The sequence below is a fragment of the Tachypleus tridentatus genome, chromosome 3, assembly GCF_004210375.1.
Source record: "Tachypleus tridentatus isolate NWPU-2018 chromosome 3, ASM421037v1, whole genome shotgun sequence".
Classification (NCBI taxonomy): Eukaryota; Metazoa; Arthropoda; class Merostomata; order Xiphosura; family Limulidae; genus Tachypleus; species Tachypleus tridentatus.
In genome coordinates, this window is record NC_134827.1 from 4,884,794 (window position 1) to 4,908,350 (window position 23,557).

A 23,557-nucleotide genomic window follows, 5' to 3' on the forward strand; every position below is an offset into this window, starting at 1 on the left:
TAATATTTTTCAAAAGGTTCGAACGATAAGCGTATTACGGTAGTGAAATGGCTACAATGTACTCATAACGAAACAAAATATGGAAGGACAGGCAAACTGCAGTTTATAATATGCATGTATTATGTGAACTTCAGTACCCACAAATACACGTAACTTGAAAACGTAAACAAGAAAAGGGAGAAAAAAATTAAAAATAAACAAAACAGAAATATATAATCTAAAGCAGATGGCATAATTGTGGAAGCAACTGACAACAACGCAATAAATTATCCACAGTTTGGTTTTGACAAAGTAAACTTTTGATTTAATAGAAATAAATTTAGCAGCTCGCTAAATTTATTAATAATAATTGTTATTCTAAACTTGTGAACATTTTTGAACGTGTTCTGGCATCAATAAACGATCTTGAATATAATTTTTAGATATGGAGATCAGATAAGTCTCTATATCTTTGATGAAACTTCAGCTCCGAAACATTTATGCATTTTCTTATATTTAAATAAATAGCATTACTCCGACACATAAGCAGTAACAAAGTTATTAGATTTCTTACAGCAAGTCATATTTCTTCTTTTTAACAAAAATAGTTATGGACAAGGATACACTTCTACAACAAATTACTTGATATCTAAGGCAGAATGAAAAGGCTTATAATTCTATACTTACAAGTAGAAGTTGCAACAGTATCAAAACAATGACATGAAGGCAGCTACTTTAATTTTTTTTTTTCAAAACTCACTGGGATCCTGTACATAAACTTGTAGTATTCATTTGTGCCATAAATACTGAAAATCAAAAATTGTTTTAATGTTTCAGTGCTATGAATAGGTATCTAAACATTTTCGTTTAAAATCTTCAAAGTAGCCGCGCCTAAAGGTACATGGATTTAAAATCAGTCTATAATCTTTTAAGAAGTGGCCATTTTTTTTTTAGATATGGAATACGAGGTTGAGGTCGAATATGTTGTTAAAAGTTAGTGTGTCTAACTTATAATTCAATGCGTCATCATTACTCACCGCCAACTATTAGGCTTTTTTTGACCAAGGAATAGTGGGATTGACCACCACAATATAACGCACCCTAAGGGCGAACATACTCGGTGTGACGGGAATTCGAACATAGGCTCTAAGATTGACGTTTAAGAGGGCGTTGTTTTCAGACGTTTCTAGAACTTTTCATAGCGGTGTAATTAGAGAAACCAGATACAAAGTACACCGTACGAGACGGATTTCATGTATATAAAATTCTGTGAGTGTGTATATCTGATAAATTTGGTGTACTCAGGATCGTTTTATCCACTAAACAAAAATGGCAATGTTCAGGGCCCACTGCGCGTTACGAATATAATAATAAATAATGAGATATGAAATGTATAATAAAATAATAATAATAAACCAACTATTTAAAAATATTTTTTCTTTTTTATTTTGTTGAATTTTTTATCGCTAATAAATTTATTTTATCAAACTGCGTGGTATTTTCTTAACATCAAAGGGATGGGACACAAGTTTATTCTTCGCCCACGGCCCACTAGTACCTTAGCACGGCATTGGGTACAATACATAGTTTACCTTTCTAGGAATGGCCAGGTAGGTTAAGGTGTTCGACTCCTAAACCGAGAACCGCGGGTTCGAATCCCGCTTGCCCTTTCAGCCTTGGGGGCGTTATAATGTGAAGGTCAATCCCATTATTTGTTGGTAAAAGAGTGGCTTAAGAGTTGGGTGAGTGGTGATGACTAGCTGCCTTCCCTCTAGTCTTACACTGCTACAATGTCTTTGTCTATGTGTTGGGTTTTTAGGCTACATGCCAAGTAATTCTTGCTGTTCAGTTCACTATTTTTGCTGTACATGAAAAACAAACAACACTTTAAAGTCGGATGAAAATTATATGAAATAGTGTAGTTGTAAGTAATTTACTAGATTAAAGTAAATGCCTGCAGTTCTCAATATATGCAACTTCTATTACGAGTCGCGTAGTTCTTGGACTTAATTTGTTTTTACAAAAACAACTTCACGTAGCGCTATTTATTTACGATGTTAAAAAGTACGCCTTGTCTATATTGAAACGTTATGGCAATATTTTTATGTTGTATATGTTTTTGGTCACACTTACAACAAATGTTTTCAGCTTATATAACAATAATGTTATTGTTCTTTTGAATTAAGCACAAAGCTACACAATAGGCTATCTGTGCTCTGCCCACCACGGGTATCGAAACCCGGTTTTTAGTGTTGTAAGTCCGCAGACATACTGCTGAGCTACTGGGGGAGGCTACAATAACGTAATAGTAGAATGTATATCTTGGTTTGTAAATATGGAAATAATCAGCGCGCTTTAGTAGGGTAACTTAAATATTTTCTTTATGTACTTGATATTATCCCATCACACAGTTTTTCACTTTAGAATTCAAAATTTCTCAAAATATTTAAATTGTATTCATTTCAGTTTGTTTGTAATTAAGCATAAACCTACACAATGGTTTATTTGTGCTCTGGTTTCTAGTGTTGTGAATTCACAGATAAACTGCTGTGCAACTGGAGGGGGAACATTTGTTTTAGAGCAAAGCCAGGTTGTATTATCTGCTGTGTCCACTGCGAGGAGTCAAACCACGATTTTAGCGATTTGTAAACTTACCGCTGTTTCACCGGAAGAACAAAATATTTTTAAAAACGTGAAAGCTGTATATTTTTTCTGTACATTTTTTCTTGTTTATTTATTTTAAAATTTTACACAAAGATATACAAGAATTTGTTTGTTTGTGATTAAACACAAAGCTACACAATGGGTTATCTGTGCTGTGCCTACCGCGAGTATCGAAACTCCTTTTTAGTATGATAAGTCTTTAGACTTTCCTCTGAGCCTTGGGGCTGGGAGTGAGGCAACTACACAAGAACTATCTGTGGAAAGCAGCCGTAATTTTGAACTGAAAGGTGGAGGAGATAAGCAACTAGTCCACAGCAGCCACCGTACAAAGCTACACAATGGGCTATCTGTGCTCTGCCCACCACGGGCGTCGAAACCCGGTATTTTTGGTGTGAGTCCGCAGCCGCAGACATATTGCTGTGTCACTGGGGAGCGTTGTTGTTGTTTTGAATTAAGCACAAAGCTACACAGTGCTCTGCCCACCACGAGTATCGAAACCCGGTTTTTAGCGTTTTAAGTCCGCAAACATACCGCTGAGCCACTGGGGAGCGACTAGAGGGAAGGCAACTACTCAATATCGTTCATCGCCAATTCTTGGTCTACTCTTGTCAGACCGCATAGTGGAATTTTACCATCACTCCTTTAACACATCTACCGTCTCAAAGTGCAGGTCACGAATTTCATTTTGGCGGTAATGGTACTCGAACCATTAAATGTTTGCTCCACAGTCCGACAGGCAAGCCACTGGTCATTCTCGGGCCTGGGCATATTAAGTTATTGCAGTTCTTTGGAAACTTTGGAAATATGTAATGATTGACCTGAATTTCCTCAAATACAACAATTAAAACATTGATGCTTACGTCATACATGCATGTATAGAATATCTATGCGGCTTCATGTTAAATGAGTTATCATAAATAATAATGAAATGCAATACTCGTGTATAGTAAAATAATCACGGTAGTGAGAAATAACAAATGTTAATTTTACAACAAGTGAAACAATGAATAATTCTTGTTTGAATTAATTTTATAACGGTAGGTGTTGTTTTTCAAAGCCATAGTCAAAAGGATAATTTCTAAATATGCATAGCAAAACAAACGCCAGAAGAAAACCTATAAGAATGTGTATATGGACAACCATGAAAATTATTACATTTCATTATAAAGGTAACTTGACATTTCTCAGTCAGTCTAATTTATATTTTAATTTACTAAATAATTTAGCGATGAAACATTGAACTACAATTTTAAAAAGTCTGAGATGAAAAGAAGGGAGGGATAACTCTAAATGAATTCCAACAAAAGTTTTAAGCTGTACAGTTGTTCATTAAAAATAAATGATGTTAGACATAAAACAACTACTGATCACAGCATGATTTACTTCTATCTTTCATCCGTTGTTCATTAAGAATAAATCATGTTAAACTTTAAACAGCCACTGATCAAAACATGATTTACTTCTTTCATTTGTTGTCCATTAAAAATAAATCATGTTAAAACAACCGCTGATCACAACATGATTTACTTCTATCTTTCATCTGTTGTTCATTAAGAATAAATCATGTTAAAATTAAAACAACCCCACAGCTCAGCTGTCACTCTGAGTGCTAATAACGTTAAATATTGGGTTTCGATACTCGCGATAGCCCACCGTGTAGATTTGTGCTTAATAAAAAAAATCTTCTCAGCTGTGTCAAAAGTAACTTAAAGTATTCATAACATGGTTCAAAGTAATAATAATGTAAATATTTGGTTTCACTCAAGTTAAACTACAAGGTGCTTTAACATTAATTTAGCTTATTTCGCAGTTGAAGAACATATGCAAGCAGTTATAAATTTGTCCTTTATTCATCATAAATCCTGAACAGTTTCATTTCAAGAAAGCGTTATTGTTTACCATGAAATAAAAAAATATCTTTTTTTTTGCAACAAGTATATTGATATCAGTATAAAACAATAAGTATAGCTTTTAGATTACTGTTCTAAATGAACTGTAAGAGGAAAATAAACATAAACATTAATATTCAAAGTATTATTTAATGTACAATAATTGTTTTAGTTCTATTTTATCAAGAACCACGCTGTTGGTTTGAAACTATATCTAATAAGATTAGAAATACATTGCCTTATGATATATAAATAAAAACTTAAATGTTCATTTTCCGGATCCAAGATGGAATTTCTTAGTTTTATAAGTTATTGAATCAGATAACACAATTATACGACCGTTAACTATTCTCAGTTTACAGATTGTTGTTTCTTAAACAAAATTAAGAAACAGTTAAAAAAGGTCAAAAACAGGCTAGTTAACGTTTGTTAAAGATAAAATAGCTATATAAATATTTATTGAGGGACTTACCTAAATGTTTATTACTAATAGAATAACGTTATTAATCTTAGCGCACAGAAAAGTACTTTGTCACATTTTTTTTCTAGTAATTTCACAGGTAACATAAAACATATCGTACTGAATTATCTCTATATATGTTCTCTAACGTAATTTGTTTTTATCATATCTCGTTGTGTTAAGAACCTCTTATTTTGTCACACAGGTCTTGTAAGGAGTCGTCCATAACCTTGAGCGTGTGGGGGGTGGGGGTGAGATTAAGCTTATCTGTATACTTTTTCCAGGAAAAAAAAAAACAACGGCACAACTTTTGCATTTAAGATTTTCGTGTTCCGCTGAATTTTATATTGTATTAGAAAAGCAGAATACCATATATTTTACTATCAACACCTGACACGAAGGCAGATCAAGGAAATAATTTTAACATAATAGACACGATCTAATAACGACAAACTGAATGATAGAATTTTGATGTAAAGTACAACAGTATTGCTTTTGATTTGCCGGATCGTTAAAAATTCCACTTTCAACTATGTTCACCGGACACTTGAGAAATCTGACTTTATTATTTATTTTTGATAATTTGCTTCCTGATGCTGTTGCAGTTATTGTTGTGTTATTGAACTTGTAATGTAGATGTAATTTGATAAGTTTTTAACATCAAATGAGCTTGGTGTTCTGTTTATAATTTAATATAAGTACTATCATAAAGGTTTACCGGTGGGTAAGAGGGTAAGTCTGATGTTTCAATGCAGGATTCGATTCTCCACGTTGAATGGAATGCAGAGAGTTTATTGTGTAGCTTTGCACAAAGTTTGTTTTAAATTTCGCATAGAACTACACGAGGGCTATCTGCGCTAGCCGTCCCTGCTTTAGAAGTGTAAGACTAAAGGGAAAGCAGCTAGTCATTACCATCCACCACCAACTGTTGGGCTACTCTTTTAGAAACGAATAGTGAGATTGACCGTTATATTATAACGCCCCACAGCTAAAAGGGCGAGCATGTTTAGTGGGACGGGGATTCGAACCCACGACCCTCAGATTGCGAGTTGAGTGCCTTAACCACCTGACCATGCCGGGCCTAACATGGATTGAATTCTCGACTTTGCACTAAGAAATAACAACATTGAAATACCACAAAGTGTATAAATAATCCTTATAAATGTAGAAGTGCATTGATGTAGATTGTGGTTTTACTTGATAGCGCATGAAAACTGTTTTTTTGGTGAATTCCAAAAGATGCTGACTTAAACATTTTTTCTTGGGGGGGGGGAGGAGGTCTGAAAATGGTAACAATTGTGAATGAGTCTAACTACAGATGAGGCTTGGTCAGGTTTTCATGTCCAGTGTCATTTTGATAACTATTTTTGGTAATTAAAATAAAAAAAATACCCAGTTATGTCTCTGCTGTTACTTTCGTTACTAAGAAAAGTTTAGAGAAAAAAAAAATAGATAATTCTCGTTTGATACTTATTTTGCTTACTAAAATAAAGGGAAAAGATCTAATTCTATACGGTACTTATTTTGGACAGGAAAAAGCAAAAATAAAGTTTGTCGTAACGCTAAAGTTTTACCAAGAAATATGATATATCCACTAACTGTAAAAATTCTTTAAATTTAGTCTTCGTGAATTACTTGGGTTCTCACTTCATTAGGTCTTGTCTCAACTTTCTTTTTAAGTGCCACCGGTTCTGAACCAAGAACTAGACGAAACGAATTTGTTACATTTGTGAACTGCGTACTCAGTCAGCGACTTAAAATTGTTCGCTGCTGTTTACTCAGATAACAGTTTCCAATGTCTAACCCATGCGTTCATTCATTAGGATAACTTAGATGCCATCTTGTAATGAAGACTTCCGTTCTCATGGAGGGAAAAGGGAAAAAAAATCTTACGTTTCTTGTTATAGCATGAGTGAGATCAGTGGAGTTTTTAGTTTGGCTTTTATTAAGAAAGATAATGCATAATAATGTTAGTATAAGAGTCATTAAGAGATTATCACAAGTGGATGCTAATAAACTAAAATGTTGGAATATTAACTTTGATATCTATTTAATTTTATTTTAAAAAGTATGACTGATGTTTGTTTTCAGATTGGGTTTTATACGAGTCACTTTTCGAGTTTTTGCTTTATTTGAATAAGTAAAGTATGATTGTGTTAAATCAGGTTATTGACAGTTTTTACATTCAGTAATTTATACTGGGAAATTTATATAGTAAACTTAAAGAAAACTCGTTGTTTTGTTGAAGCCTTACAATAAGCTTAATTAGATGCAAACAACATGGATTGATATACAGGTATTTATTTATAATCCATTTTTATACTAAATGTTAAGTTGTTGACTTCTTTTAAAGTACGAATATTAGAATTAATGAAGCCATTTCTTTAGGTACAATATATTATTGTGTTCAGATACAAAAAATAACAATTTTGGAAAAAAGATATTATTTTGTTGTTGAGCACAAAGCTACACAAAGGGCTAACAGTATAACTCTGTAGACATACCGCTGTGTCACTGAGGGCTTAAAAGAAAACTACGTATCACAAAAAAAACAACAATAAATTCATGGCTAGCAAATTATGAAAACGTCATTCATTGTTTGTATTTACTTTTCTCTATTCATTTTCTTAATTCTTCGAGGCCCTAGTGGCACAGCGGTATGCTTGTGGACTTACAACGCTAAAAACTGAGTTTTGATACCTGTAGTGGGCAGAGCACAGATGGCCTGTTGTGCAGTTTTGTGCTTAATGACAAATAACAACAATAATTCTTCGATCATTTTAACTTTAAATTATGTGTGTGTATGAAGATATCTAATTATGTGATATTTTTACATTTTTTTACGTTTATTTTCATACTTGCGTGACTGTCTTATATATGGATATATACGAGACAAACAATCGTTTTTGTTTTGTTTTTTTAAATGAATTGTAATAAAATGGAATATAATGTATTATTTACATTATTAAGCGTTTATATCAGTTTCCTATACCAAAATGAGTAAAAGTACGTGATAAAAGTTTCATAAAAATACTGAAAATAAAGCCAAAAATATTCTTGTCTGAACTTTGTACCATTCCAGTGTTATATAATTCACTAGACAATACGTTACCCCTTTAAGTATGTTAGATTGGAGGATTTTTTTATTATACAATCTTTGATTCGGATTTAACAATCCTCCTCAGGAGGAGTAGGTCAGGTTTGTTTGTTTTTTGAATTTCGCACATAGCTACTCGAGGGCTATCTGTGCTAGCCGTCCCTAATTTAGCAGTGTAAGACTAGAGGGAAGGCGGCTAGTCATCACCACCCAAGCCAACTCTTGGGCTACTCTTTTACCAACAAATAGTGGGATTGACCGTCACATTATAACGCCCCCACGGCTGAAAGGGCGAGCATGTTTGGCGCGACGGGGATGTGAACCCGCGACCCTCAGATTACGAGTCACACGCCTAAACGCGCTTGGCCATGCCGGGCCAGTAGGTTAGGAGATTACGTTAGACTTATGCTCATTTTCTTTGAACACGATAGTCATTTTCCTAACATTCATCAACAAAAACATTTAAAAAATACTTGTGGTTAGGGTGCTCAACGCGCAGTCTGAGGGTCGCGGGTTCGAATCTCTGTCACACTAAACATGCTCGTCCTTTCAGCTGTGGGAGCAATATATGTGACGGTCATTTCCCACTATTTGTTGGTAAAATAGTTGTTCAAGAGTTGGCAATGGGTGATAATGACTACCTGCTTTTTCTTTAGTATTATACTCCTAAAGTAGAGAAAGCTAGAGCAGATAGCCTTCATGTAGCTTTGCGTAAAATTCAAACCAAATCAAACAGGTCTGAAGTGTATCAATATCTATCTCCCTACCCCGATTGGTCAGCGGTATTTTATTATCTTGTAACGCTAAAATCTGGGGTTTGATTTCGAAATGTGGACAAAGCGCAATAACTCATTATGCAGCAATTTCTAGAAATAACAACCCAAAATCATTAAACGAATTGAAAAGGTGAAATAAGGAGAGAAAATAACTTAAAAAAGAGTTTTGATCTTCGTGGTGAGATGGACGTCGTTGATTCAAAACGCGAAAATTTCATAGTCTTTGTGTGTTCTCATGTTTGTCTTACATTTGTGATTTTTGAAATATTAAAAAAATTTAAAGAAAGAGGAAAACGTAAGTTTTGCTTTATCAATTCACTTAATAGATATTTCGCATCATAAACCTAAAAACTGAAACTTTGAAATGGCATTTTCAAAAGTGGTTATGAGTAAAAAAGCGGAAGGTCATGTAAGTGAGGCTTTCAGGTGCTTGATAATTCTAAAGAAAATGATACAAACTGAGCCTAGGTTAGCTACTATTTAAATGAAATATTTCTTATGACAATTACCCAGAATAATCCCTGTGCAACTCGTTTCAACTATTATTTTACACTTGGCGAAACAATAACGAAATAAAATTAAAGCAGATTTGCTGTTTGAATAGTGTTTAGGCACGGGATGCCCAGGAGGTTAAACCACTCGACTCGTAATCCGAGGGCTGCGGGTTCGAATCCCTGTCACACCAAACATGCTCGTCCTTTCAGCCGCGGGGGCGTTATATAGTTACGATCAATTCCACTATTCGTTGGTAAAAGAGTAGCTTAAGAGTTGGCGGTAAGTGGTGATGACTAGCTGCCTTCCCTCTAGTCTTACACTGCTAAACTAGGGACGGCTAGCGCAGATAGCCCTCGTGTAATTTTGCACGAAATTCAAACCTATAGTGTTTATTTTCAAATTTGTGTAAGCTTTCACGAAAATTATGAAATTGGTGAAACAAGTTATATAGTTACGATCAATTCCACTATTCGTTGGTAAAAGAGTAGCTTAAGAGTTGGCGGTAAGTGGTGATGACTAGCTGCCTTCCCTCTAGTCTTACACTGCTAAACTAGGGACGGCTAGCGCAGATAGCCCTCGTGTAATTTTGCACGAAATTCAAACCTATAGTGTTTATTTTCAAATTTGTGTAAGCTTTCACGAAAATTATGAAATTGGTGAAACAAGTTTCTGACATAGGAATCTATGTAGGTTACCTATTTGTATTATATTTATGAATTCTGTGACAGGAATGATATAGCTCATGTGAGTTTTAACTGTTTTCTGACTTTAAAATTAGTTTGCTTTTTAATTTCGCGCAAAGCTACTCGAGGGCTATCTGCCCTAATATAGTCTCTAATTTAGCAGAGTTAGACAAGAGAGGAGGCAGCTAGTCATCACCACCCACCGACAACTCTTGGGCTACTCTTTTGCCAACGAATAGTGGGATTGTTCGTCACATTATAACGCCCCCATGGTTGAAAGAGCGAGGATCTTTGGCGTGACGGGGAAGCGAACCCATGACCCTCAGATTACGAGTCGCACGCCTTAACACGCTTGGCCATGCCGGGCCGTTATTGCAGTGTTTTCCTTGACCATAAATTGACTTATACACTGCCAGCCAAAATCTTAAGGCTAATGAACATAAAGAAAAAATATGCATTTTGCGTTGTTAGACTCAACCACTTATTTGAGTAGACCTTCGAAAGATGAAAATAAGAAAAGGGAAAATAAAAACTTTTTAGCATTTAATAGAGAAAATGGGAACACTAGGAAATTAGCCTAAATACTAGCTGGTCAAAAGTTTAAGACCCTACCAAAAAGAAGTCCTAAGCAGGGTAGGAAATGCCCAGCAAGAGGTCTCAGTAGTGAGTTGCACTGCCGTCATTGCGAATAACTGCAAACATTCGCTTTGGCATGGTCGATATAAATGTTTGCAAAAGGCTGGTTGGAATGTTATTCCAAGTGGTGAAGATGGCTTCACGAAGATTATGCACTGTTTGGAATTTACGTCCATTTCTATAGACTTCCCTTGCCATCCACCCCCAAACATTTTCAATGGGGTTCAGTTCGGGCGAACACGCTGGATGGTCCAAAAGAATCACGTTATTCGCCATGAAAAATTCTTTTGTCCTGCGGGCATTGTGGATTGCAGCGTTGTCTTGCTGAAATATCCAGTCATTTCCACACAAGCGAGGGCCTTCAGTCAATAAGATGCTCTCTCCAACATGTCAATGTAGCCAGGTGCTGTTTGACGCCCCTGTATAACCTGAAGCTCCATTGTTCCATGGAAGGAGAAGGCACCCCAGATCATGATGGAACCTCCTCTACTGTGTTGTGTAGAAAATGTCTCCGGTGGGATATCCTTATCTTGCCAGTAACGTTGGAAGCCATCTGGACCATCCAGGTTAAATTTTTTCTCATCAGAGAACAAAACCTTGGTCCGCTTTTCTACGTCCCATGTTTGGTGCTTCTCAGCAAAAATTAACCGAGCTGTTTCGTAGTATGGAAGGAAGCGTGGCCTTCGGAGACGTTTACGGTTTTTAAAGCCTTTCTCTCGTAGATGCCGTCTTATTGTTCTTGAGCTGCATTCTGCGTCCGTAAGTGCCTTAATCTTGTTCGACGATCGGCTTGTGTCTTGCCGGACAACCCGCCGGGTAATTTTCTTGGGCCGACCACTTGAAATTCTCGTTCCGTATCCCTCAGGGTCTTTTAAGAATTTTGCATCAGCACTTTTACTTCGCCCAATCTCACCAGCGATGGCACGTTGAGAGAGACCTTGCTTTTGCAGCTCGACAATTCTGTCACGTTCAGACTCTGTAAACGTTTTAGCCTTTGCCATGTTTTTACCCAATGTAACACAGGAGATGTCAGTGGGAGATGTTGATAACGCTAATGCTTGAACACAAATGACTAAATTTCGTCAAGTTTTTACCGATTAACGCTTCGTTTCAGTATGGTCTTAAACTTTTGACCAGCTAGTATTTAGGCTAATTTCATAGTGTTCACATTTTCCCTATTAAATGCTAAAAAAGTTTTTTATTTTTATTTTCCCTTTTCTTATTTTCATCTTTTGAAGCTCTACTCAAACAAGTGGTTGAGTCTAATAATGCAAAATGCATATTTTTTTCTTTGTGTTCATTGGCCTTAAAATTTTGGACAGCAGTGTACGTAAAAGCCAAATTACCTGCAGAGGCACTAAGATGAGCACATGCCTCCATACCTTTGCCTCGCAACGCTGACGATATTCGGCTCTTAATAAAACAAAATAAAAAAACCGAAAATGTGTCTGTGTATCCATTGTTATCAACGGACAAAGATCATTTTTGTCGTGTCAATGAGGGATAATAAGTTTCATCAAAGTTATTGAGTCAAAGAGTCAAACGCCTTAACCCACCTGTACATGCCGGGCCCCACTTTCACTTCTATTTAATTTAAAATCAATTTTGTTTAATTTTCACTCTGCTTTTATTTTGTATGTGACTATCAAACCGATTTTTATACCATTCAATTTTTTTTTAAGAAACGAGCAGATACTGCATGAATATCTACCTACTTTGCTGGAACCAATGAGTTGTTTGTTTGTTTGTTTGTTGCCTGACAAAAACATTCTTTCATTTTCAGACGTAGATAATTCATAAAACTGATACGTAAAAAGTACTTCCCTATAATTCATAATTATAAAACGGACTTCTCATACTGGGGAGGAAGGTGCTTGAAAGTTTGACTGTTAAAAATACGTCTTTATTAATTTCGAAACCATTAACTGAGGAAAAATTGAGAGGAATCATTTAACGCTACGTAGCTTTTAGCATCCCTCTTTCATTTTTTCAAGTAAATAAAACTTGGGTAGTGTAAAAAATGATATAATGTGTTTAATGGTAACATATAATTCCTCAACTTGGCATTAGTGCATAAATGTTGGTACGCATTTGCAGAAGTGATTACTATCTACGTCACTTGTTTTCTTAAGTTGTTATTGGTCCAACGAACGTCAATAAGGTACTAGTACTAAACTACTAAATCACCTTGAGAAATAAGAGCAAAAGAAGAAAAAAAAACATCATGCTTATCATTTAACAGCTCCTAATGTTGCCCTTTATGTCAGGTCTGATCGTTTTTAAAAACAGGAGGTTATCTGCAATTTCACAGTGAAAAAAGGTCAAAGGTCTACTATATCGCTTAATGCTCAACACTTGAGATGAAGACAAGACGCGTATGATGCCGAGGATTATATAAGAACAAGTGAAGTGTAATCTCGTGGTGAGATCCGGCTTCTTCGTGACGTCACGGTATACCGCCTGTGTTGTAAAACTGAGTCTGTCTGTCGTCTTCTGGTAACAATTTCGCATTTCTACTTAAATATTGTTCTTCGCTTTATTTTATCATAAGAAAACGTAATCTGATTTTGAATTCAATGAATAATAAACTCTTGAGAGAACGTTGCTCTAATTAATTACCTATTGATGGTTTCGAACTAGATGATACATACGTCAATAACTCTTTATTTATTCTTTAAATAAAAGTGTGATACTAAGTAGACCTTATTTTGGGCGTTGTTATACCAACGATTGTATAAAGCTACCTGTGTAGATATGAATACAGGTCATATCTGTACATAATAGTTATTGTTTTAACTATTATGCAAATTTTGCTTGATTTATACAGTTTGTGTCAGTTTCTTTACTAGAACAAATATTCTTTATTATCCTTTAGGAATATTGGCAGAAACCTACCAGAACAATAAGTGTAATGTTGCAATGGTTTATGCCACACAATGTCTCATTGTATCTATGATCTGAACATTAAAAAAAAAAAAACACGTATGATCTCAGTTTTATGATTTTGTCCAGGTTATGCTCTTTTAGCATGTTATTTGATGCAAATCATACCTTCCATATGTTTGAATTTCATGAAACATTTTAGTAATGCATGGCCAAATTGAATAGTAAATACCGTACCATACAAAGAGTAGCAGTACTGTTTGACGAATACTACAACTGTAAATAAGAGCTATCTATATTAGCTGTCCCTATTTTGAAACTATACACTGATCAATAATAACTGCCATTCTTGGGCTACTTTAATCGAATATGTATGACTTATTTTTTATCATCATAATGTATCAACGGTCTCAATCAGAGAGAGTGATTTTTGCAAATGGAATACAAATCGTGAACCACGTGATCTGCGGCCCAGCACAGTGACCATTTTATTTGTTTTTAAGCACTAAGTTTCACAAAGGTTATCTGCCAGTCACGACGTCACTTGCAACTAAGGGAAGAAAAAGGCACTTCATCATGCCCAGGTACGTAAGGTCAGTGACTGTTATATTAAAATTAAAAAAGAGCGTACATTTTTATTGTGAAAAAAAAATCTAAAAGTCTTTTTTTTTCTCGACGAATCTCGCACATATTCACAACAGCGTGTGGGGGTTGTCATTTGCTCTAATTCAACATTTATGTCTATGGACTGTTTCACGCCCCCCAGTAGCTCAGCGGTATGTCTGCAGACTTACAACGCTAAAAACCGGGTTTAGATACCTGTGGCGGGCAGAGCATAGATAGCCCATTGTGTAGTTTTGTGCTTAATTCAAAACAACAAAAACAACTGTTTCATAAAAAATAAGAAACTTCCATCCTAAACATGAGGATTCATTTAGTCTAGAAACATCGTACTTACAGCTTCGCAGCCCTACTTGAGTACTTGAATCATATATATTTGTATATCCAAAAATCCAAATAAGATTTTAAAATCTTAAACATTTTAATCCTTGGTATGCCAGGTTCATAAGAATCCCTGAAGATAAATCTTCCCAGGCTAGGTTGAAAAACCTCAGATCTGAATCGACGATATTTCTAGTCACACTGAATCGCGCATTGTTCCTCTGAAGACACGATAGTCATTATTTTTAACTACCTATGCTGTTTATTAATTACATTATTTAATGGCCTCTATGTATGATAGACATTGGAACTGGCGTTGCACAATGTTTTTTGGTTTTTTTTTTAATTTCGCACAAAGCTCCTCGAGGTCTATCTGTGCTAGCCGTCCCTAATTCATCAGCGTAAGACTAGAGGGAAGGCAGCTAGTCATCACCACCCACCGCCAACTCTTGGGCTACCCTTTTACCAACGAATAGTGGGATTGATCGTGACATTATAACGCCCCCACAGCTGGGAGGGTGAGCATGTTTGGCGCGACGGGGATGCGAACCCGCGACCCTCAAATTACGAGTCGCACGCCTTAACACGCTTGGCCATGCCAGGCCCGCGTTGCACGAGAGCGATAGAATTGAATTCGAGGTACTGTAAAAAGTTTTCGTTTTTACTTAAGACTCTATTTTGATACCACCTGTTGACACAATTTCGAAGCTTGATTTAGGTCAAAGCTAGCGAGATGGAATAAACTTGAAGATTTCAAGATGAACACTTGCATTACTACATATCCGTGTCTTGTTTTTCGTTATTCAGTTTTAGAGTGAACATAAATCTGTAAACCCTCTATATATACTCATTTTTCAATATATGGGTACAACAGAACAATGCTTTCCAAAAATAGGAAATATACCATAATGTACACAGTTGGCTCTTGCAGATGAATCTTTCGTTGTATAAAGCGTTAAGTATTCTGAGACGTGTGGAAATGTGACGCACCCTCAGTAGAAATTGAATATTTTCGACATTCTTGAAATAATATAATACAATTGAACCAAACAACTCTGTGACATGAAGACTACTACAGAAGTCGAAACGTCGTCACACACTGCATCTCTTCTGAGATTTAACGATTATGTATTTCAAATCCACGATAGTGTTTAAAAAATACAGGCCGTTTGATGCTCATTTTTAACATTTCCTTTCTGCTTTTGTTATGTCTTCTTTAAATTAAGTCTGCGAAAAGCACCCCGCTTCGATAAAAAAAAAAGGTATTTATTTGAAGGATAATATCAACATAATTTTATTCAATTATAAATATTTCATTGGTGTAAAGCTCCTCTGTGGGTGTATGTTTTTCAGAAAAACCTGCCTTTTATTGCACCAGTTCTGGCCACGTGTGTATTTGTTTAAAATCGTTTGTGCATGAGTAACGTGGTAAAATGCGTATAGAGTATTCATGTAAAACTCATAAAAATGTTTTATAAAAAATGTGTAAAAAGACCATATTGAAATTTGTTTTAACTCTATTTAACTAACAAGAGTCTCGTTATTTTAAATTTATCAGTCTATTTTATTTGTAAATAATCCAAAAATGTTTGTTTTATTTTCTTAAAGAAGTCATAAAAATAGAGCTAGACTGTTTGATTAAACTATGCTGTTTCAAAATCCAGATTAAGTGATCTTTGAAGTTCACTGATCTGTCGATTTAATGTCTTTTCTTCATATCATTTTGCTGTACAACTTCCACTGAGCTGTATAAATGGGTTTTGCAAAGATTCGTCATTCATCTGAAATTGCCATTATTTGGGAGCTACAAACACAGTTCCGAACTTTATATCCTATATTCTTCAATAGAAAGGAGAACAGGCTCGCGGGTAAATCAGTTTGTGCAGTCTGGAAAATAAAAAGGAAAATACTGTGATAATAAATCGTGAGACTCATAACCAGCTAAACATTATATATGCAAAAACGGCTCGTTTGGTTTAAGAAAATATTTTACGTAGAAGAGAGAACAACGTTTCGACCTTCTACGTAAAATATTTTCTCAACCCAAACGAGCCGTTTTTGCATATATATTTCTCTACAAGTGGGTTTTCTCGACATCACAGCTAAACATTACTTTATTATATTAATTTATTACGTTTTATGGTTGCATAGAAATAAATCTATATAATTCTGTACAGTTTAATTAGAAATTTTAAGAACACGAGTAAAAGCTAAGGTAAATAAGTTATAATGTGTCAACCACACTACCTCTAGTACATCCAGTGTCGACGAGACATTTCTCCCAGTACAAGGCTCATCTAGTCTGCTTGGATAAGACAAACATAGTGGTGGTCTAGTCGCTGAAGATATCATTGGTTTTTATGAACAACAATCGCTAGGGTGTGAATCGGGTTAAGCAAGTGAACTAACTAAATGTAAGGTATAGTTTCAAAATGAAGGGCTTGAGATGTTTCTACGTTGCTCTTATCAGTTCTCATAGTTTCTATCTAATGTTATTAAAACAAATTATTTTCAAGTTCTTAGAATATAGAAATACACAAGGGTTCATTTGCTAATAAGATTGAGGTGTTTTATGTTAGTTAACATTACAAACAAATGCTGAACAACGTAGTTGATTCGATTGTAAATAATTCACTGCTTTTTTTCTGTAGAATATCTTTTGAAAACATAATGACCATCTCTATAATTATCGTTTTAGTCAGTAAAGTCAATAAGTTATTGTGTACGATCTGATATCCCAAGATATACTTGGACAACAAGTAAACTTAATTAAGGTCATAATAACAGGAGGTTTTGATACAAAAGGTTTACAGAGTATGAATAAGTCAAAATTTTCCAAGGGAAACCAGACAAAGTTGATTCGTTTCGAAACAAGAAAAAAACATTTATTTCCAAGATGACAACTACGAAACACAGTTCGTAGCTTCGTGTCTATGATAGATGGATAACATTTGTTTCGAGGTAATGGCCCGGCATGGTCATATGGTTAGGGCGCTTGACTCGTTATCTGAGGACCGCGAGTCCGAATCCCTGTCATACCAAACATGCTCGCCCATTCAGTCGTCAGGGGCGTTATAAAGTAACGGTCAATCTCACTATTCGTTGGTAAAAGAGTAGCCCAAGAGTTGACAGCGAGTGGTGATGTTTAGTTGATTTCCGTCTAGCTTTACATTGCTAAATTAGGGAAGACTAGCGCAGATAGCCCTCGTTTGGCTTTACGTGAAATTCGGAAATCAAAACAAACAAAAACTTCTAAGCAAACTTCTCTTTAAACTGAGGGTGCGAGTTGGCCCTGTAGCAGAGCTCAGGATTTTGGAGTTGGCGAGCCCAGGTTGGAATCCATGCAATACAATAACATATTTCCAACCCTTTGAGCTATGGGTGTGTAATAAGAGTGACAGTAAGTCTCTTAGCGCGAGTTGGGATAAGGTACTGCTGACTGCCTGGCTTTCCTCTGCTTAGTAGTTCAAAATTAAAGACGGTGGCAGATAACCTTAGTAGTTTTGCGTTCAAATATTGAGTAAAAACTGTAATGTAAGCAGAAAAAAAAGAACAGTTAACAGGTTCACTGACAGGAACTCCAAAATACGAACATCAGTACTTTTTTTATACGTAACTACTTTACTTAGAATGATAATCAATTCAGTGGCATCTTTGTCACCGAGGTCCCTGACAATGAATTTTCTTGTAATATATTTTTGGATCTTTTAAGAACGAAATAATAAAAATAAATGACCAAATAAAAAAGTTAAGTCACCTCTCAGCTATTAAACGATTAAATGGCTGGAGATGACTAATCACATAAGTTGATTTTTAAGTTTCACGAACGTTATCACGTAAATCATAAAGCTGTTTGAATATCTCGAGCTCGGAATCTAAGATCTTTTTACAACCAAGGTGTGAAGTATTAGTAACATGAATAATGCTTTTAATTCACAATTTGTTTAACAATCACATTACTGTATTTGCGAAAACAATTCGGGAATTTAAGCATGTCGTTCTTCACGTATATATAGAACGTGATAGTGACACAAGAGAGAGACAAAAGGTAAAAAAATCCTTGTTGGTCAAAATTTGCATAAAAAAATCACCGTAATTCATATAATCTCAGTTTGCCCCTGAATAAGAAAGGTTCACCTTTCAAAAGCACTCGGGCAATAGGATTTTTATTTCATCAGTGTAACTCATGTTTAGTTGAATATCTTCGGGATTAATAAAAGGAAAAATGACGAATCGACTAATTTTCAAGATATGAGATCAGAATTAAAGCCTGATATGGAACTTTTGGTGAAAAGTCTACTGAAGTAATAACAAAATAATGTTAACCTCCTTACTGCTCCCAGCATTGTCATGTAAAGGGTGATTACAGAGAAGAATAGTCAATTATTTGGTAGCGCTCGAATTTTGGATCAAGTTTTGAAAATATTACAACTTTTTGTAGGTGATCCTGTGTATTAACTATTTAACCTGAATTTACATAAAGTAACATTATATATTTAATACTATTCTTTAAATTTATTATACACTTTTCGTACAGCAAGTCCTAATGTTAAAACCTAATTCACAGCAAGATAATAACGTTTTAACCTTTTTTTTAGTGTTAATTTCAAATATATTTTAAAAATAGAGTAAAACAAATCGGGTGGTTTAAGTTTTCTTAATTACTAAGTTGGTTTGTCTTCCATTCATGGCTATTTACTTGCTATTATTATTATTTTAATGAATTATTCAAATGAAAACAATCCTCTATTTAGTTTTCGTCCATAATGTAATCTTACAAGGATACATGCTATATTAACGTGTTGAAAAACTATGCATCAATGCCAGGGTTTCGTGGACATTCTATCTCAGGGAATCCTGCCCAGTGCGTTTCATCTACATCAGTTCAAAGTGATGTATTATTGTGACCCAAGCAGGAATTCAGGCACTATTCAACCATTAGAATCATTTCCTTCAATTCATGGGTACCAAACATGGGTGGATTATGTTTGTATCCCATAAAAAGCAAACTGTACAAGTAGGAATTGTCTTGAGAGGTCATCTTACTATAGGAATTAATATCTAAATACATTTACTAGATCATAACAAAGAACAAATTAATTGTACATAATTAGTTTTTATATCAGCACATTGAACTTGTAACCAAATTTGTGCATAAATCTTATTATTAATTTTAAAAGTTTATTGTGTGGTGCTTTCCTATATCCCAGAAATCAAATGTCTTTAACTAAGCATAATAGCTTTGTTTGGAACAAGATGGAGACCTAATGTGTTATAATGTCATGTGTATATTAATAAAATTTATTTTACCCCAGAATTTGTACTTTTGTTTCAAATGTGACCAGTGAAACCATGAGTTATTATATCCAGTACTGTTTGACGAAAAATAAAGATTTACTAAATCTCCAATATACAACTACAAATCTTGGTTAGAATACCATTAATTTAAGAACGGTAGACTTTGTTTGTTTCCCATGTCACGTAGTTAGAATCCACATATAGGATCTCATCTTTTCGACCGAGAGCATGCAAAAAGTGAGCAAAATATTGCTAATATGAGCAAAAGTATTGACTAAGTTCAGTTTAACAAAGAACGAAAAAGACTTCCAGAGCTGTAAAGCAACGAATGCTAGATTCGGCATGACACAATACAACTCAAACTTAATGTGACAAACACGCTAGGATGCTTGTAACTTTCTTTTCGTTGGGTAATAAAGACGGTTTTTATTTTTCAAATAAAAGTTAATTTCCGAAAGACATGAATCTCATAGTATGCTTGGAATGAATATGTTGCACCCTCTCAACAAAGTGCAAATGCAAATTCAAAATTTTACCCTAGTTACACCTAATTATTCTCCAAAAATCAAATGATGCATGCAATTGGAAAAATTCTTCACCAAGCCATTGCTTATGTAATAAAAGAAGCCAAATTTTTAGCTGTCTCTTTTGACACGATGTACTACTAACTAAAACAAGTCTATCTTTTATTTGTGGCTCATTTTTCTCAAGAAGAAAGAAATGGCAGAAGCATTAATGGGCATAACACACGCCGCAAAGTTTATTTGTACTAGTACAAGCTTTTACGAAAAATTAAAAAAAATTAAGAATTTGTATAAGAAAAGTTACGACAGTTACTCGTCTATGTCGGGCCAGTATCACGGTATTCCAAGAATAAGAGAATGATATTTATCCAAAAGCTGATTTTTGCACTGCTTTACCCATCAAGTAACTACAGTTATCGTGTGTAAATGTAACGCCATCATAATAAATTTATTCGATAATGTACAAATATCACATATCTTCACTCAAGGATCAATGAAAAGGTTTTGGTTTGGTTTGAATTTCTCACAAAGCTACACGAGGGTTATCTGTCGCTTTTGATTAAAAAATCATTAAAAAAGACTATCTTGCTAAAACCTATGAGTTTTGAATTTTTCGTTTGACGACAACTGTAAGTAATCTTCTAAAAACTGTGCAGTGTCGTCTAAAAAAAAACAACTTAAACAAACCTTTATCCATAAATGTATTGAACGCGGTTATTCAAAACGAGTCACTAACATTCGAGTTAGAACAAAAATGACTTGCAATTTAAGTAATCTTGAAATAAACATGGACCGACGGTATTCCACACTATTGATGCTTAACCAGATTCTGAATGACGGTTAAGGAAAGTTTCTTGCCACATCGTTAGATATTGATCAATTCAAACTATTTTAAATGGATTGTTTGTTTGTTTTTGAATTTCGCACAAAGCTACTCGATGGCTATCTGTGCTAGCCGTCCCTAATTAAGCAGTGTAAGACTAGAGGGAAGGCAGCTAGTCATCACCACCCACCGCCAACTCTTGGGCTACTCTTTTACCAACAAATAGTGGGATTTACCGTTACATTATAATACCTCTACGGATGAGAGGGTGAGCATGTTTGGCGCGACGGGGATACGAACCCGCGACCCTCAGATTACGAGTCGCACGCCTAAACGCGCTTGGCCATGCCGGGCCCATTTTGAATGGAAGACAAATGATTGTTTATTTGTTTGTTTGTTTTTTTAAATTTAGCGCAAAGCTACACGAGGACTATCTGCGCTAACCATCCCTAATTTAGTAGTGTAAGACTAGAGGGAAGGCAGCTAGTCATCACCACCCACCACCAACTCTTGCGCTACTCTTTTACCAACGAATAGTGGGATGAAATGTCACATTATAACCACCCCACGGCTGAAAGAGCGAGCATGTTTAGTGCGACGGGGGAAGACAAATAAAGAGTTACCTTAATCTAAAAGATGGTAGATCTGACGCTCAGGGCTTTAAAAGTTGATTCAATACAGACGTGCTTTCATTGATTAAGTCAATGGATTGCAGAGAACAAATAGTCCATTGTGCTGCTTTACACTTAACTATAAATTAACGAACAAATCTTTTAATTTATAAATTAGGTGTTTTAAATTATGCATTCTAGAAATACGTTAACTGATTATGTTTTGATCATAGTTTAGTAATTTATCACAACAGCGACCTGTGTGCACTTTGCAAAGCAGTTAAAATGTTAGAGCTAAGCTCTTCATTTGCAGTACCGTTGATCTTGTTATGATTTATAGCATAGTCTAAATTATTTTTTTTAACCTTCCTTTTAATCAGAATTTATGATTATCTGAAAACGTAGGCCTATGGAGCGAAGTATTTTATTTCTTTCGCCTTTATCACAACGGTGATGTGGTTTAAAGAAGTTTGTGTGCATAATATTTCTGGATCAGATATGTATATTATTTGTGTTTTTTAACTTTAATTCAATACTATCTATAGCATCAGTAAGCAATGAAATGAAATTAGTCTTTGTTTTTCTCAATTTTTGTAAAATATAGCAATTTAGAAAACAAAATAATTCTAATTTCAAGTGGTTGTGACGGACTTAATTTGTTTTTTTTTCTTATTTCCATGGTTATTTATAGTTAATAATATTTTATTGAATTATTGTTGAAAAACAATATAGACGTATTTGTGTGATGATTAAGACGACATCTGTGGACATTTTATTGAAGTTTCGGTGCAGCGAAAGAAAATCTCATCATTAACACGAGTGTTTGAATTAAAGTTAGCCTTCTGTCCGTTACAGTATGGTGTAATATATGTTTTAACCGAAGAATGTTAACAAAATTGTCCAGTTAAACCGACTGTTCCAATACTGAAAATTTCAATTATGAATTAACTGTTTTTCATACAATTTTTGATAAATTATCTTGCAATTATTAAAAAGGTGAATATCTAACTAAACTTGCTTCGTTTAATTAAACATTTTAAATTTTGCAAACCATCTTACTTTGGTTCATCTTGCCTACATATTTCCACCGCTATAGTTAATATGTGTTTGATATATAAACTACTGTTCCACTCATTGGAACACATACACCTGTAACGGACATGCGAAAAGTGTTCTTAAGACTACATTTTATTGCAAGGGTAATAGAGCAATATCTCTATATCGCCTGAGTCATTTGTGCAAATAGTTGGCATTAGTTGATATCCCCTCGTTGTATAACTGCCACCATCTAGTAAGGAACGCAATTAAGTTAAAACTATTGAACCAGCTATAGATTTGCAACTTTGCTGGCTGGTTACTTTAGCTTTAAATTTCTACTCGTCAAAGTTTACGTAATGTGCAATTACTGGTTTTCTGTGGTTGTTTTTTAGCAGTACAATTCTACCCCGTCTAGATGTTTTTATTAACACTAGTCACATTTAATTTATTTCACCTCCAGTTTAGATCTGCTTCAGTTTACTTTCTTTCAATTGAATAGTACTAATATTCCACATGTAAATCCAGGTAGTTTTGACCATACATGGAACAGTTATGTATCGATTGCGAGGCTAACTTTACAATTGTTACACAGGAGTGAGAAGACAACTTAATCCCCATTCTGGGCTGATGTTCTAGCCTATACTTAGTAATGTTGAAACGCCAAGTCATAATACCAACTTAAGAAAATGTGTACCTGTTTTTTATCCTTTAATTCCGACTGTTTTCATTTGTTTATTCAATTTTCAGGTGTAGTCAAAT

At 34.8% G+C, this 23,557-nt stretch overlaps 1 protein-coding gene and 1 long non-coding RNA gene across 6 annotated transcripts in view; one reads left to right on the forward strand and one right to left on the reverse strand.

Annotated features, from left to right (window-relative positions):
* The window catches only part of LOC143246250 (uncharacterized), a 64,106-nt gene that overhangs the window by 3,285 nt on the left and 37,264 nt on the right, over nucleotides 1-23,557 (forward strand). The window contains exon 1 of one of the 4 annotated variants that reach the window (XR_013025878.1): nucleotides 12,679-13,175. The exons of the other annotated variants lie outside the window; for them this stretch is intronic. This is a non-coding gene — a long non-coding RNA (uncharacterized LOC143246250). Of the gene's footprint in view, nucleotides 1-12,678; nucleotides 13,176-23,557 lie in introns of those variants that run through there. 4 annotated transcript variants of the gene reach the window in all.
* The window catches only part of LOC143246247 (uncharacterized), a 37,247-nt gene continuing 29,737 nt past the window's right edge, over nucleotides 16,048-23,557 (reverse strand). For both annotated transcript variants that reach the window (XR_013025875.1, XM_076492650.1), the window contains one exon: nucleotides 16,048-16,391. The gene's annotated coding sequence lies outside the window, so the exon portion shown is untranslated. The remainder of the gene's footprint in view (nucleotides 16,392-23,557) is intronic.